Source organism: Cryptomeria japonica, chromosome 4 (genome assembly GCF_030272615.1).
Source record: "Cryptomeria japonica chromosome 4, Sugi_1.0, whole genome shotgun sequence".
In the NCBI taxonomy this organism is placed as follows: Eukaryota; Viridiplantae; Streptophyta; class Pinopsida; order Cupressales; family Cupressaceae; genus Cryptomeria; species Cryptomeria japonica.
The window spans coordinates 251,925,477-251,942,684 of NC_081408.1; positions in this window are offsets into that span (position 1 = coordinate 251,925,477).

A 17,208-nucleotide genomic window follows, 5' to 3' on the forward strand; every position below is an offset into this window, starting at 1 on the left:
TTGGGGAGGCTGATCAAGTATAATGTGGGTTTGGGTATTATTCAGGGCTGGAGTTGGGGTAATGATTTGCAGCCGCAGTCTCATTTGCAGTTTGTTGATGGCATGACCCTTATGGGACTTGCTCGGATTAGAGAAGCTACTAATCTGCGTAAGGTCTTAGATGTTTATCTTGTGGCTTCAGGCCAGCTGATCAATGAGGATAAATCTTCTATCCTCTTTTTCAACACTCCTAGAACTATTCAAAGGAGGATTGCTCTTATCTTAAGATTCCAAGTTGGCTCTCTGCCCTTGACCTATTTGGGTATCCCTATTTTTCTTGGGAACCCTCCTAGGGAGTCATGGCAAGGTATCTTGGATAAATTTCGCATGAAGGTTACACACTAGACTCACAGGTGGTTATCCTTTGCTGGGAGGGTTCAACTGATTCAATCGATGGTTCAGGCTCTTTCGATTTATCGCTGTATGCTTTAGGTGGCTCCTAAGTGGTTTGGACTCCGTGGCCAGGCAATTCTTATGGGCAGGCAATCTGTCCTCTTCCAAATGGAGTCTTGTCAATTGGGACTTGGTGTGTAGCCCAAAGCAGTCCGGGGTGCTTGGCTTAAGGCAGTCTATTTTATTTGGGGAAGCTCTGGCAGCTAAACTATATTGGAGGTGGTGTGTTGAGCAGGATCGAGGATGGGCTAGGATTTTGGCCATCAAATATATGCAAAGGATCCCGATGGAGGAAATCCCTAGATATTCGCTTGAGGGAAAAGGTTCAACGATCTGGGATACTCTCAAGAGGGGGGCTTCTCTCATTAAGGCAGGTCTCTTTTGGATTTGCAGGAGGGGGGAAGAGGTCCTTTTCTGGAATGATTCTTGGGATGGATACCGTCCCATCCTTGACCAGTTTCCTAACCTTGGGAATCTGTGCCAGAGGTTTTTGGAGTCAGGGTGGTCAAGGGTGAGTGACTTCAAGGTTGTTTATAAGTGCGGACGACTGGATTTGGAGCGGTGGAAGGCTCCTAATGAGTGGTCGGTTGCTGGGATGGAGGAAGAGTGTGTAGAGTTACATGGCATTCTGGCGAGTAGACACTGTAGTTCCCTCAATGGTAGGGATGGACTTGCTTGGTATCCAAATCTTAAGGGCGTCTTTACTGTGGCTAGTGGTTACCGGGAACTGTTGAACCAAAGACTGGAGGGAAGAGAGGTGCACTAGTGGAAACAAGTGTGGAATAATTTTTCTTGGCCGAAGTGTAACTGCTTTGCTTGGACTTTGGCTTTGAATAGATGCTTAACGTGGGACAACATCCGCAAGCGGGGATTCTTGGGGCCTTCTATTTGTGTTTTGTGTGGTAATGGGGAAGAAGATTCCTCACACCTGTTCTTCAGATGTCCCTTGTCTATGCTTGTTTGGCACTATTGGTGGGGGGTGTGGAAGCACCCTTGTGTTCATGCAGATTCTCTGGTGGAATTCTGGAGTAGCTTAAGCATACCTCCTATATTGTCCTCCTTCCTCGAGACTGTCTGGTATATTGGGCCCAATTTCATTCTGTGGTAGATCTGGTTTGAGAGGAACATGAGGATCTTTCGTGAGGTTAGATTGGTTGTTCAACAAGTGTAGAATAGAATCATTGTTATGATCCGGGAGACGATGGAAGCTAAATGTGAGGTGAACTTTCCTCTGGGTAGAGAAGAGGCAGAGACTTTGAGTAGGTTGGGTTTGCAGGAGTTGTCTCCTGCCCCCGCTTGTGTCAGAAGAGGTAGACGTGCTATGAAGAAGGTTCAAAGGGTGGGAAGGTGGTTACCTGCTCAGGATGAGTTTATCAAGATTAACACTGATGGCTCCTCTAGGGGTAACCCAGGCCCTGCTGGAGTTGGTGGGGTTGGTAGGAATAGTTTGGGGGAGGTGGTTTTCCTCTTTTCGGTGCATAAAGGATGGCAGTCTAATAATTTTATGGAGGGATTGGTGATTCTCTATGCCCAAGAGCGTTCTTGGGAGTTGGGTCGAAGGAAGGTTATTTGCGAATCGGATTCACAAATTGTTGTTAACTTGTTGACTGAGTAGAAAGTGTGTGAGATTTAGTGGCGGTTGGCAGGGATTGTTCAACAGATTCTTCAAATTAGTTCTTTAATGGAGCAGGTGTCTTTCATCCACATTCCTCGTGAATGAAATAGAGCAGCTGATTGCCTGGCTAAGTGGGCCTCGGACATGGTAGTGATTGGAAAGTTGAAGGTTGGGAGCATCTCTCCTTGGATTATTGTTAAGACTTGCAAAAGATTTTTGTTGAGGACATGGATAGACACGAAGCTGGTTGATCTGGGGCTGGTTTTGTGGTTCTTTTTGCCTCGGGGCTCTGGTTCTCTTTGGAATTTTTGTGTCTGATTTTCAATAAAGTTTTTACCCCTTTATTCCAAAAATAACAATTTAAAATAAATAAAATTAATAATAAATAGCAATAACTTAAACTTATTAATTTAATAGATAATTAAATAGAATAGTATTTTATTTTAATTTATTAGAATTGAAATACAAAAGAAATATGCATGAAAAATATAATTAAGACTAAAGAAATTTAATAATATAATAATATTTGAAAATAAATTTAAAAATTTATAATATGTTAAATTTAAATATTGTATATAATAATAAATATATATAGTCGAAATAGTAAATTTAGATCAAAATTTTATTCATTTAATATTTTACACAGATTTTTAAATAATTTAAATAATAGTCATAAATATGATCTATATATTATTATTTAAAAAATAAAAAAAATTATAAATTCAACATTAATTATACTAATCTTTAAATTAAGAATAGATTTGAGAATCAGGTAGCACTTCCAACAATGTGATAAAATAAATAAAATTTATCAAGTAAAAGACTTGAGGAAATTTTTTATTTGATCTGGGTCACATTCTCCCTTCACTTAATATAAAAAATCTTGGAGTAGGTAAAGGATAAAATCTCCCATGAGGAAACTAAAAGCATAAATTTTGATACCATCACATTGAAATAGAAAGAAAGAATTTAGCTTACAAATTCTATGGAGAGAACCAAATAAGATCCTCATAGGTATTGGAATCCTTGTCTCATCTCATCAGCAGAACGGGTGGACAATATTAGTCCAATCGTCTTGCATCGATATATTGATGTGTCAGTCATGGATGATCTTTGACAGGTCATCTATTTCAGATAATGAAATGCCTTCGGCGTAACAAGGAAAATAGGAAAAAATCTTAAATCTTTTAGAATTGTATGTTGCATGTAGTAATAAAAACTATGTATTTAATATCCGATAATAAGACACAGGATCAGTTTTGGAAACCTCATTTGGCCTCATTGTAAAGTTTAATGGGGATGAAGCTTCTTTTGTTAATCTGGGTAGCCTAGTTGTGATGGAATGATAGAAAGTGGCAATTGCCTGAGTTCTGGATTGCCTCTTCCATAGAATTAGGATATCCTTCAATAATTTGGCCAAAGTCCCATCAAGCAGGGAATGTGAAAGTGGCAGCCTGTGGTGGTGGTCCAAGGTTGACCTCACAACCCACAATTCACACTTGCAGCTGAATGGGTGCAGCTATTGCTGCCAGTAAATGTACAGCCAGACCCAAAACTACACACAATTCTGAGCTTTGACCACCATTGGTAGTTTCTGCAAAAGCATCCAACAACTGACCATTTCCTTTCTAATTGTTGTAGGTGATGATATTGTTGCTGCAAATGCAACAAACATACATGAGATGCTTCTGCAGTGGGTCCAAGTAAAAACTAACACTTTATGGGTGGCTCTCTAATGGTTGCAAGTAAAAATACATCAAGAAGCCTTCCCACAAATACACAAACTTTTAATCAAGTAACAATTCCTTCGCTAAGACCATCCAGTTCATAAAGTCTAATGATTTCCACTTAACATAGGATGCTAAAGCACACAAAGCTCTTGGCTTTGTTCATTCACAAAATGACTCAGTTGGCAAACTTGGAGAAAATGATATTTTTATTATAATACGAGAAACACAAGATAATATACATAAAACCTTTCTTGTTACAGTAGTACAAATAAGAAAATGACTTACATTGTTTTGGGCTATGTCAATCCTCGTTGCTTGGGCTCTTTGCTTGGGCTCCTTGCTTGAGCTCCTCTTGTCATGGTTCTGTAGCTCCCGTTTTGTTGTCCTATCATGTAGGGTTCAAACAAACCTTCTTTGGCTTCACTCTTGGTGTATGCCACAAAGATCTTTCTTGTCCTTGTCCAAAAGCAGGCTAATTTTACAAGGTCAAAGTGCAATTGAGGCTGTTGCTAATGTGCTTCTTTGGCCTTTCTCTTTCTCATGTATATTTTTTTCTCTTCTACATTCATGTTGCCCTCTCTTTTCCTATGTGACCTTCCCTTTTTTCTTCTGATTACCCACCTTTTCTTGCCTGATTTAGCATCACCCCCTTCACTTCCTCCAGGTGCAATAAGCTGTATATGCATAGGACTTGAGATTTTAATCTTTTCCACCTAACACGTGGGGCATTTAGGTGCCATGGGAAAAGGGTCAAAGATCTCTTTCCCAAGTAGCTGCTAAATCTACATGCTAGCCAAGACCCAACAAAATGGGAATCAAAACTTGCAACAAAATGTAAAACAAGAAGTATGTTGTGGTCATGGCTTAGGTCAAAAGTTAGGTGACACCCCTCTCATCAAACCTCCTAGTTAACAATATTGACAAGCTCCTGATGCACATTAGAAGTTGTGTTGCTACAAGTTGAACACCATCTGATTAACCTTAGTTGGGTTCAATCATGTAGCTTCCTCTACAAGGACATCTTCCGCTTAACAAGATATTCTCTATATGTGTTACCTTCGGTTTGCTAAATCACCGTGGAATCCAATATGGATTCAATCTCCTCTTGTTTCTTTTCTGGTAGTTGTTCTTTGGTCGTGTTCTTCCTTCCTCGTTTCATAGTGGTGTCTGCTTTGTAATATGGATACATATTTCGAATATTGAAGATTGGAGGGATGTCTAGATTTTGTTGTCGAATTCCCTAAGCTCCTACTAATGGCTTTAGTTTACCCTCTATTCATGAATGCTATGTGGAATTGAATTTTAAATTTGTATTTAATTTATTCCAGTTAGAACTCAAAAAGTGTTCTACAAACTTGTTAGTTTCTACTCATATGCATTTGGTGAAAACTTCTTCACAATCTCGCAATGTCATAAGTTTGAGCCTTTTGTAGGTCTTGTTTAGGAATCTTTATTTCTAGAGATGCATAGGTACCACGTCCCTAACTTCAAAATTCTTTTCTTTCCCCCTAAAATACACCTATTTCTTGCAATATAGATTGCATCATTCTAGCTTCTCTTTCAGTAGATTATGCAAATCTTGCATATACCCAACAAGTTATTTGCCTATAGCAATTTTGACATGATCTTTTACATCAGCAAGTTCTCTTAATCATGAAACATCTCTTGGGCTATACTTCTACATGATTTGGAACATGATTATACCTAAACTTTTAATCACAAAATTATTATAGGAAAATATACTTGTGGCATCATCAAATCTTCTTCCATTGTTTTGGTTTCTCACCAACCAAACACCTTAACAAATCCCTAAGCTCCTATTAACTCTGGTTTGCCCATTCATTTGTGGATGATGTGCAATTGAATTTTAAATAAAATCCAATTTATTCCAACGAGTCCTCTTTAAGTGTTCTATAGACCTTGTGTCATGCTCTAAAACTATACTTTTGGATAAACCATATAGCCTAAATATCTTTATAAAGAACAAATTTGTGATTTGTGTGGCACCATGTTTCTTACTACTAATGAAATATGCCATTTTTGAGAATCTTTCAACAACACATTGAATCATCACCTTTTTTACATTGTCAATAACCCAAGCATGAAGTCCATGCTATTGTTAATGGTCACCCCATGGTTTCTTAGGCATTAGTAATAGTTGACGCAATCGAATTCTTTGACCCCTTCATTTGGCATATTGACAAACTACATCCTTGAGCATATTTTCTGACTTCACTCCCCATCGTTTTTGCTAGTAATATCTTATTGAGACATCTTATCCACTCCAAAATGTTCAACCACACTAAGATGTGTTTTTCCTTAATAAGTTGCTCCCTAATGATCCTTGTGGTATGCAATGCATTTGTCCTTTGTGTTTGAATATCAATCCATTCTACATAAACTAATCAATCCATAACATCTTATCTATGACAATGGGCTCAACACATGATATCTATGCTGACCGTAAAATCAAGATCTTACCAAACAACTTGAACCCTCATTTTGGTCAATAGCACTACTCTTTGGCTTAAAACACACGCTAACTTGTTTGAACTCCCACTTCTATGCTTGAGGACAAAAGTTTAACCTTGTAGGAACTCCATCCATTTTATATGTTGTTGAATCAATTTGCCTAGGTTCTTAAAAATTGGCAAAGCATGATGATCCATGTAGAGTATGAAATCTGTAGGAAGCAATTAATGTTGTTTCTTCAATGCTCATAAAATAGGATAAATATCTTGATGATAGTTGGAAATACTACTTAGCATCATTAAGCTTCTTATTAAAATAAGATATAACAAAACAAGAATGGAGGGCTTTTTAATCTAATAATTCCATTACAGAAGCACATAAATTTTCTCATTTGGCAATGTAGAGAAGACTTTAAAAAATGAATGTTTTGCAATGAAATGCTTTCATAATAGCCGAGATTTTATTCTCTACTACTACAACCTTTTAGGATCGTCCAACCAAAATTACCACTTTATTTATTTAGAGGGAAATGATAAGATAAAATATACTCCATAATGGGCTACAACTTAACAAAAATATTTCATACATTTTAAGACTGACTGCAAAATTTTAGCCTCTTTTGAACACCCACTCAAAAGACTACAAATGATTCTATGCTAATTTTTAATTTCAAGATCCTAGTTTTTCTTTGTTTTAATATTTGTAGCTTCTTGCTACCACTTGAGCATTAAAAATAATTCCAAAAGTGACCTCCATGAGACCTGGCCCTGTGTGTTCTTGCTTTTCTAAGAATTCAAACAAGCACGTCAACAAAATCTTGGTTGAAAGTCATAAAAACTTAATGAAAAGTTATGGCAAGCTTGTTCATGGTTGAATTGATGACAAAATATATCCCAAAGAAGAGGGAAAAGGTAGTCTTGATCATCAATAATAAAACTAGGTGTATCCTTGATTTCTTCAATATGAGATTATCTATTGGAATAAAGAACAAAGGCATTGAGTGTTAATGCTTTGTTGTAGGGCTTCAAAGAACCAAACTACTGCATATTAGTGACTATAAAAAAGATTGAATATTTGATTCCTTGGTTTTTAGTTGGTTGTTGTTGTGATTTACTCGCATTTGGGAGATTGTCCAGTGTATGCTTTGAATTGTACTTTTTGATGTAAAGGATTTCTAGTCCCTCCAAAACTATTTTATCTTAATGAGAAAGAAAGATTGATTATTGAGACAATCATAATATAGATTTAGATTATAGTTACGAGACTCAGATTCGCCTGAGACTGGACATGCATGTTTTGGGCTTAGACTTCGTGAAAAAAATTGGCAAAAACTCAACAAAGTGAAAAGCCCAAGAAATTCAAAGATTTTTAAGGATTTAAAACTTGGACTAATTGTGTGGTAACACTAGGCATCATTCACTCTTATCACTGAGTAGAGTCTGTTTAGAACCTCTTGATTTACCTTGAAAATATGGTGGTGTTAGAATGTTGGATTGAGGAAATAAGCAGTTGCATGTAGGGGCTTGTGAAGCTAGAGGTGCCATTGCCTATCATTGATCTCCTAAATGTGATACTTACCCTCATCTATTGCATAGATGGATCTAATTGCCTCCTTGGCCCTATCGATGCCCTCATATATGTAGCCCATTGTAGGGTTCTCCCCATCAACAACTCATAGAACTACCAAAGGCTCAGTGAATTGTTGTGATTATTGTGAAAAATTAACCTAACATAAGTGTGAAAAAAAAAGCAAATAAAAGAAAAATATGAATACAAATTAAAACATAATGTAGAATTAGATTTCCATTTACTTTTACAATCTTCATAGTAGGTACCCAAATGCCTAGTTCAATAATAAATGCAATTTGCCACATCAATCCTTGTAGAGGTCGTAATATAGGACGAGGAAGTCCAGTCCTCACTATCTAACATATGCCTCAAAGCTCTCTTTGACGAAATTAAGGATTGTAATGTGATGAAATTTGTAGCAATTTTGGTTATGCTAGGATGAACCAACTCCTTTTGTCCTGTGTATTGCCTTATTAGGCCGAGGACCCATGTATGATTGTATACAAATTTATAAATATTTTTGGTAGAATCAATACATGTTTTGATCCATAGAAGCTTGCCAAAATGCTTCAATATGATGTCAAGACAATGGGCAACACATGGAGTCCAAAATAATGTTAGATGTCTCTCCATCAATAGTCTACTTGCATCAAGATAATTTGTTGCATTATCCATCACCACTTGCACCACATTCTCCTTGCCTACTTCAACTAGGACTTTTTCTAAAGCCTCACAAAGGTATGTGGCATTTTTTGCATGTCTTGAAGCATCAATTGATTTGATGAACATAGTGCCACTTGAAAAAGAAACAAAATAAATGATTTAATAAAGAATAAATAAAAAATATTCATCATTAAAACAATGCATTAGGGGAAGTACAATCACCTGAGAAAGAAACAAGAAAATTCAACAATTTCTGCTATCGATCCAACCATCGATCGTAATGGTGCAACTCTTCTTCCTTTATATCAATAGTTGCTCCTCTATTGTGGCTTTTACATCAACCACCTTTTATGTCAAAATTGGGTTCTTAAAGTCATCTTTACTAGGGCTTTGAATTCCACCCCACAAATAGTAATGGCATCAACCATATTTTGTCAAAATGAGACCTAACACGTCACAAATAAATAAAATAAAATAAGTATTGTAAAATGGAGAGTTTAAATTTGAATTCAACATACTTTTAAATATTAAAATTCAAGAGACAAAGAATCAAGCTATAAGTTTTAGAACAATCAAACAAAAAATAATTACGTGGTTGCACGAGATGGAATGGTGCAATAGTACCAAAAGTCTCCAATTGTACGTCTAGTTGTGTCATTCATGTTCTTGTTCAACTCACGCTCTGAAGCGATAGTTGAGAATCTGTAGTGCATGACAAAAAAAATGAATCCATTCTAGATTTATGAATTCTAAGCCCAAGACTACCATTGGCACTAGCTCTAGCACCAACACCAACACCAACACCAACACCAACAATGCCATCAACATTAGCACTAGCACCAGGACGAAATGGAGGCATGGAAGAAGACTCTCTACTACCACCAATGCATGCCAACTCCTTCTTTTTCCTCTTTTTCATTTCTTTTTGCATCTTAGATTTTTCTAATTGCACTCACAACTCACAAAGAACCTCAAGAGATGCATGTGGACATGACACATCATCATGGGCGGGTATGTGTCCAAGATGGTATTTCAATCTATTAATGTTGTCTCCACAATAAATTGTTTGCAATAAGATTGTTTCACTTGCCCTTTGTTTTCTCGGGAAAAGTTCAACATGTTTCTAGCATGGTTCCTTTTAATTGGGGTTTTAGACATTGAGAAAAAGATGATTTGAAAAGCTCAAGGTTGTTGCAATAACATATAAATGCAAAAAAATTAGCATTTGTGAATTGTGATTTTAATTTTTTAACTAATACAAAAAATGTATGGTTTTAAAAAAAAATCCAAACACATCTAGGATTCTTTCTTTGATCTAGTAAATAAAATAGAAAAATAAATGAAATGTAAAGAAAAATGTAATTTTTGGTTAAAAGATACAAAAAAAAAAAACCCAAAAATTCAAGCTTAAAACTCTGCTAGTCATAGGTAGACACTTCTTGATGAACCAAACGTATCTATGAAGTTGCCCAAATGTGATTCAACAATAGATTTTTGCTCTACCTCTTTGTTGGTTACCCTACAATGCACTCTAACTTTTGCTCACAACTCATTTTTCTCCTTCTATTTTGCCAACAAAACAAAATGACAACTCTTTTAGTGTAGAGGAGCAAACATAAGTGAAAAAAAAAAAATGAAACCTTTAATTTTTATGTTTTTGATTAAGTGAAAACAGGTTTTGAAGGGGCCCCGAAACCCTTTACATCAGATTAAAAGAAAGATAAAGCTTTGAAATCCCGGCTAGATAGAACAATTGAAAACAAAGACAGGGACTGCCCCAAAAGACAACAGGGCCAGTAAAACTAGCCCAAACAACCAACTACAAAGGCCCTCATTTGGCCTTGTGGGAATGAAGAGTCATATCAAAAGAGGGCTTGGATGTCTTTGAATGCTTTCCCTTAATAGTAATCCAACCATCTTCAACTTTAGCTGCCGCAATAGACCAATCCGAAGGGCCCAACAACGATCTTTTCGGAGTGGAAAAAAGGGTGCCAGAAGAGGGAGCAACAACCATCGCGGGCACAGAGTCACAACTAGCAGAAGTTGTGCCAACACCCTGTGAAGTAGTCGGCAAGGTAAGAGGTACCACCGTCACGGACACAGGATTGCCACTAACAGGAGGGACAAAAGTTTCAACGCACAAAGAAACCGACGGGGTAAGAGGCAACAATCTGTTTTCAGTAGAGGGGACAACAACATTCGGTATCACAACAACATGAATCATAGAAGCATCCTTAGTGGCAACCAAAGAATCTTTCATTGTCACTAAAGAGTCCGATCCAGCCAAAGTAGAAACCCCAACATCAATAGGAGATTTCCTAACCCTATAATGCTGGTGAGAGGCCCTTGACCACCAAGAAGTCGAAGAATTTTTTTTCTCAATCCCACAATTCCTTGCCGCATGACCAGTTTTGAAACATCTACGACACTGAAAAGGAATACCCTCATAATCCAAGGTCTGAACCCAACTGCCAAAAGAGGAGTTAATACCATTTTTTGCTAGCAGACCCTTAGAAACATCTAGCTCAACCAGAATGCGAGCAAACGTAGTATGATAAAGCCCATAGGATTCATTATCCACCATAGTGAAGCTCCCGATAGCATCACCAATATCCTCAAAGAGAGAATCAACCAACAAGTGTAGAGGAAGGTAAGGAAGCCTATCCCAAATCGGAATTTTGTTGAATGCCTTTGAAAGGGGTTAAACCTTTATTTTTTATGTTTTTATGCACTTTTTTGTTTTGAACGCATGAGACAGTCTTTCCATTGAGACTCTCCCAAACTTGGTCAGTCCGACAATTCCCTAAACTCTACGAGTCTAACAAAAACTTGGTTGAGCCCGAGTCCGAGGCCGAGGTTGGGAGACATGCCAGACATGACTCACCTTGCTACTTGTCAAGTCTTGGTGAGTTCTAACAATTCTCGTTTCTCTGATTTGAACACATGAGCTAAAAAGATTCAGTTACACAATAGTTGAGATTCAATTAATAAATTATCGTAAGACATGATGATGGACCAAAGACACACATAATCAAATCCACATTTGGAAATTTTTAGGCCAATGACTAATTTAAAACACTGTTAAAAATGATTATATTTCAAAAAAATCTAATATTTTGGCATTTTGGTTTATTTTGGGATGGTAAAGTTCAAGGCTCAAACACAACGCACTTATGATTATTCTTTGGAGCTACCACTTTGGTGATTTTTGAAAATCACTTAAATTAAGGAGCATTTAGTTTTGAGTTAGAAATTGTGAATTAAAGGTATTACCTTGGTATATAGATAATTATTTTTTGTGATTCAAATAAAAAAATGGATTTTGTGAAAAAATACTTTTAGTTTTGAAAAATAAATCTCATATTCTAGAGACAATAATTTTCAATAATTAAAAAATAAATGTACATATGATTGTAGGATTAAATTGAAATTATATATTTACCGTAGTTTATAAAAGTACATTTTAGTGGATCATCAAATGTATGGGACAATTAAATTCATGAGTAGATGATTCTAAAAAATTCTAATACAAACAAGATTAACTAAAATCTAAAAGCCACCTAAATTCAACACAAAAGTTTTATGGATCAAATGTTTTTAGGGCAACAATATTGCAACGACCTCCATGAAAACATTTATCTTGACATTGGTTATTTTCCTTTTCTTTTTTCTTATCAAGTTATTTTTTTTTAGATTTGTCAAATTATTTTTAATATTCAAAGTACATCAATGATGCTTTCACTCACTCTTTTAGGTAACACATTACTAAAAACACTCCAATATTCAAAGTTACAATATAGATGTGTGAAGGAGATCATCAACCACAAAGTGACAAAAATCATGAAGCCAAAAAGGCTCAACATTCTACACTCCAACTATATATGAAATTTAGAACAACATTATATATAAAATAGGTGTGTAACATAGCAACATCATTACACAATAATATATTAGCATCTATAAGCGTCATTACTTAGAAAATATCAGATAAGAAAATACAATGTAGATGTCTATGGTCATGCGATTTAATAATAGGAAAAAAGGAAGAAAGGAAGATAACTTATAGCATAAATTCAGTTCTAAAAGTTTCAAAACATGTATGGAATTTATTAAAAAAATCTTTTCAATTGTTCAATTGTGAATTTGACATCCCATAGGTGAATAAAATTGTGAAAGCATGATCATTAGAAAAAACACTCTTTCGACTTATTCACGCATTCATGAAATTGGTTCACCACATAGGAAGGACAAGACAATTAAGCAATTAAACAACCCAAATCATCCTTATTTCATAGTTTTATGGATAAATGCTATGATCAATTCTAGAGAGGGCAATATTAGGAAGGTGGCCACAAATTTAGACAATGTTCACTATTTTTTTAATGCCCCTTCACCTTGCTTGCACTAAAAATCACAATAGATGCCTTCATGGCTCTTGACTCCTTCACTTGTCTACAATCTCTTCTCAAACTTATCAATATGTCCATTGAATCTTTGGGTATAACTATTAGTTTTTAATTTTTTAAAGATGGTGAGACATTGGACATACATTGATCTCTCACGTCCTTGGTTCTTTAGGTTACAAAAACTTATCACTAGGTGTCCAAAGCATTAAAAAAGACACCTTTCTTTATAGCTCCTGATGCAAAACTATTTTAGTTTTGGTGTAATACAAGAAATTAGGGCCTAAATTTGATTGTTGACCTTGTCTATAAAGCAATTTTTTTCATTGTGATCGTCCATTTCAAGTTGCTTTTCAAATACTGAAGTGTATTTTTATTTTATTTTTCAAAAATGACATATATGTATGAATAATCTTATGATTTTTTTTAATATTATTCACAATATTCCCTTTCATGTCATATGTTTTTTAAAAAAAGTTCCCCCACATTTTATGACAAAAATGACCATATACAACAATACAACCATTAACCACCAAATTTAAGTTTTGCATGCAATCCTCCACAAGTGTGAGCAACATGCCTTTATACAAATATATAGTCATTTTTTAAAATTTAACAATTTACAAAATTTTGTGTCATGTTTCTCATAACTTGTAGTTTTACTAAATAGTTGTCAATCTTACATTAAATTACATTTAATTTATATATAAAACATGTATTTAAACATATATAAAAAAATTATTCTAATTGATAATTGTTGTTAAATTATGTTAATGCATTAGGATATATGCAAATTGTGGGCACCATGAAGGACATCCTTGAAGAAAATGATCACTCAAAAATTGCTTGATGAGAACATGTGATTTTTTAAGGGTTGCACCTAGTGGATCACAATGAGGTTATCTACCATGATTTGTTATCATATGGATCCTCAATGTGGAATGGATGACAAAAATACCACTTATTCAACAATTTTCCCTTTAGGAGATTTATATATAGTAGACTTGATTTGCCCTTGGAGAACTGTTGGAATCGATGAACCCCTTCATATAGGGACTTACAATTTTCAAGGATAATACTATTATTTGTTGATCTTAATTGGCTACATGCAAATTTTTTGGATACCATACAAACTTGTGGTTCTTAATCTATTATGCAATATCTTATAAGTCACCAAAACAATAGAATCCCATATTTTTAATCTTACAAAAATCATCTATGACATCTACTACAATGACTAATTCAAAGTTCAAATGTACTTGTTATCAAGTAATTAGTTGCTTTCACCACTTGTAGGTCTAGAGTAAGTTTTATTTTGAGCATACATCAAATCTAGGTATTTTTTATCATAATCTAATATCCAAGTGTTAATGTAGCTTCTCTTCTAAGTTAGTTTCCTAGTATAGAAGATATAAGGAGGAGGTGTTGGCATTCACACTGATGTAGTTTAGTATCACTTTTGAAGATTGGTACTTTACAAACAATAAACATTATAAACATTTCTAATATGGATTAATAATATGTGAATAGGTAGCATAGTACATAGTACTAAGGTTGCTTATATTTCTTATAGTCTATATCTCCTCTCATGTATTATAAATAAAATTAGAATACTCCATATTCTACCTCATCTAGTAGTCTTCTAGTTTAGTACTCTCAAATATTCACCTCACCTAGTTAGATGCAATCTCTTAGTTTGAGACATCTTTTAGAATGGTTGAGTCAACTCAACACCTTTGTCATGATTAAGTGATAATTATGGGGGTGTTTTTATACAAAATTTTGATGTCAAATTAGTATAGGGCAAACTCATAATAATGGTTCCCATTTTTTTGCCACTTTTGACATTAAGATGAACATTTTTAAAATAATCTTCAACTTCCGACAACTATAACTTTTAAACTATTAAGAATTTGAAGATGATGTAAATGAGTGATTTGTAGCATTTTGTCTGTAGATTATATATATATATTTTTAATTTTTTTAAATTTTTTTTCGATCTCCTTCGAAAAGTAGTTTTTACAGCAAACTACATTTTTTAAGAGTGATGTGCCTCTTGAAACGCATAATTTTTTTCTATAAATGATAAAAACTCAATTCTTTCAAATTTTGGTTTGTAACATCAATATCCAAGGCTTGCAATTGGTTTGGTAGTGATATGTTCAATATCTTTCATTTTATTAAGTTTTGAAGTTCGACTAATTATATTTTAGACATAGGTGTACATTTGAACACATAACTTGTTATGTATATATCGAAATTCATTTTTTTTTGTTAGAAAGAAGACATCAATATCTAGGGCATAGATATTTTTCAGATTTTTTTTGAATTAGTTTACTATTTTTCCCAATGCGTTGAACATAGAAATTCATGTTCGGTGAAAAACCTATGTTTGGTAAAATTAAAAAAACGAGTTCATAATAAAATTAATATGTAATAAAATTATAGTCATTGGAAAGCTTGATTCGAGGACTATCATACTACATTTTGGGTTGTCAAGATCCTTCCATTTGAGCCTTCAACTAGAGGTTTGAAGGTCTGTCATAACCCTCTTTTTGGACCTTGATATGACTTGCTATTACTACTACTACTACTACTACTACTAATACTACTACTACTACTATAATATTAATTTTATGAGTAATGTTAGAAAGAAAAGATAAATTGAAATGAGGATGAAGTTTTTAAATAAAAAGGAATTTAAGTGGTGATGCACACATGAGGTCATAATTTATTTGAAAATTGTTTATTTTCTCAATATCCTAATTGAACACATGGTGTAGGAGAAATAAGAAGATTCTAGAAAAGAAATTTTAAATTTTAAATATTAAGGAATAAATATTATATTTAGCAAATATATGACATGGGAGTTACAAAATTATTCTATGACAAGAATAATTCTATTCATGACATTTTTATGACAAAGGAGTTACAAAATGCATTTTGATAAAATGGAGGAGAATTCAAATTCAAATTTTGAATGCATAGTCAAATGTAACCCCCACTATGACAACAATCATTTTGGCATGAAATTAATTTAGAAATTGTTTATTTTATCAATATGCTATTTAGCACACGTTGTAGGAGGAAATGAGAAGGTTCTAGAAGAGAGTTTCAAATTCAATTTTTGCATGTAACCCCCACTATGACAATTAATCATTTTGCATGAAATTATTTTGGGAAAATAATATGGAAATCAATTAATTTATTTTGTAGTGGGAAAATGACTCTCTTTTCTATTTAATGAATTCTAGATTTTCAAAAGGGGTAGTTCATTGTTTTTGAAAAAGGAGTTCATTGTTTCGATAGAAAGGTAGTTCTTGAATTCTGGCGAATCATGCTCGTTGTAGAAGGATTTTGGTAGACATATAGTATTGTAGGAGATAGGTTTTTTTTTTTTAGGGGATTTGGAGGAGATCTATACCAGATTTGGAGGAGAAGGATAAAAGAAAGAATAGCAACAAAGAGTTGATTCAACAACAACAAAATTACTCTTCTAGCAGATCTAGGTTCCTCCTCTCTTATCACATGATTTCCTTTCAAAAATAGGGCGGGGATTCATATTTGTATGTGTATTTCTTTTGATATTTTATTTAAATCTGAAAAAAGGTCGGATTAACAAGTGGAAATCACATTTTTTTTTCAAATAAATCTCTTCTTGTAGTTTCCAAATATTTGATAGATTAAAGCAATATGCATGTATTAAAATTATATTTTACAAAGAAACCTCCTCTTGTAGTTTTCAGATTTTTGATAGATTAAATCAATATGCATGTATGAAATAAAAGTAAGTTAGTAGGTTTATTTTCAAAATAATACAATGAGAATATTATTTAACCAATCCTCTTCATATTTCAAAAATTATATTAATAAAATGAAACATATATTAAGATAAAATAAATAATGTGAACAAATATTTCTTTTGTCAAAGTAATTTAAAAATCATAATAGGAAAACAAAAAAACAAAATGTATTTATCTCTGTGTGCATTTATCTCTGTGTATATTTACCTTTGTGTATATATGTACATATATATGAAATATCCAAAGTTTATCAGGTGGTTAATTAAATTTTTTATCAAGTGGTTAATTAACCTACAGATCTACTACAAACCATATTTTCCATTGATCTCTACCCTACCATTGCCTAGTGACCCAACAAGAAATCTCATCTGAAATTGTGGGGCTGCACAAAAGACTACTTAAATTTATACCAGAAGGTATTTGGCCAATATTGAACGTTGTCCCCAAGCAATGGATGTGTTCCAGTCCTATTATTATTTTTAACCCAATACTGTTGAGCAGCCATAGGTACCTGAGCTATT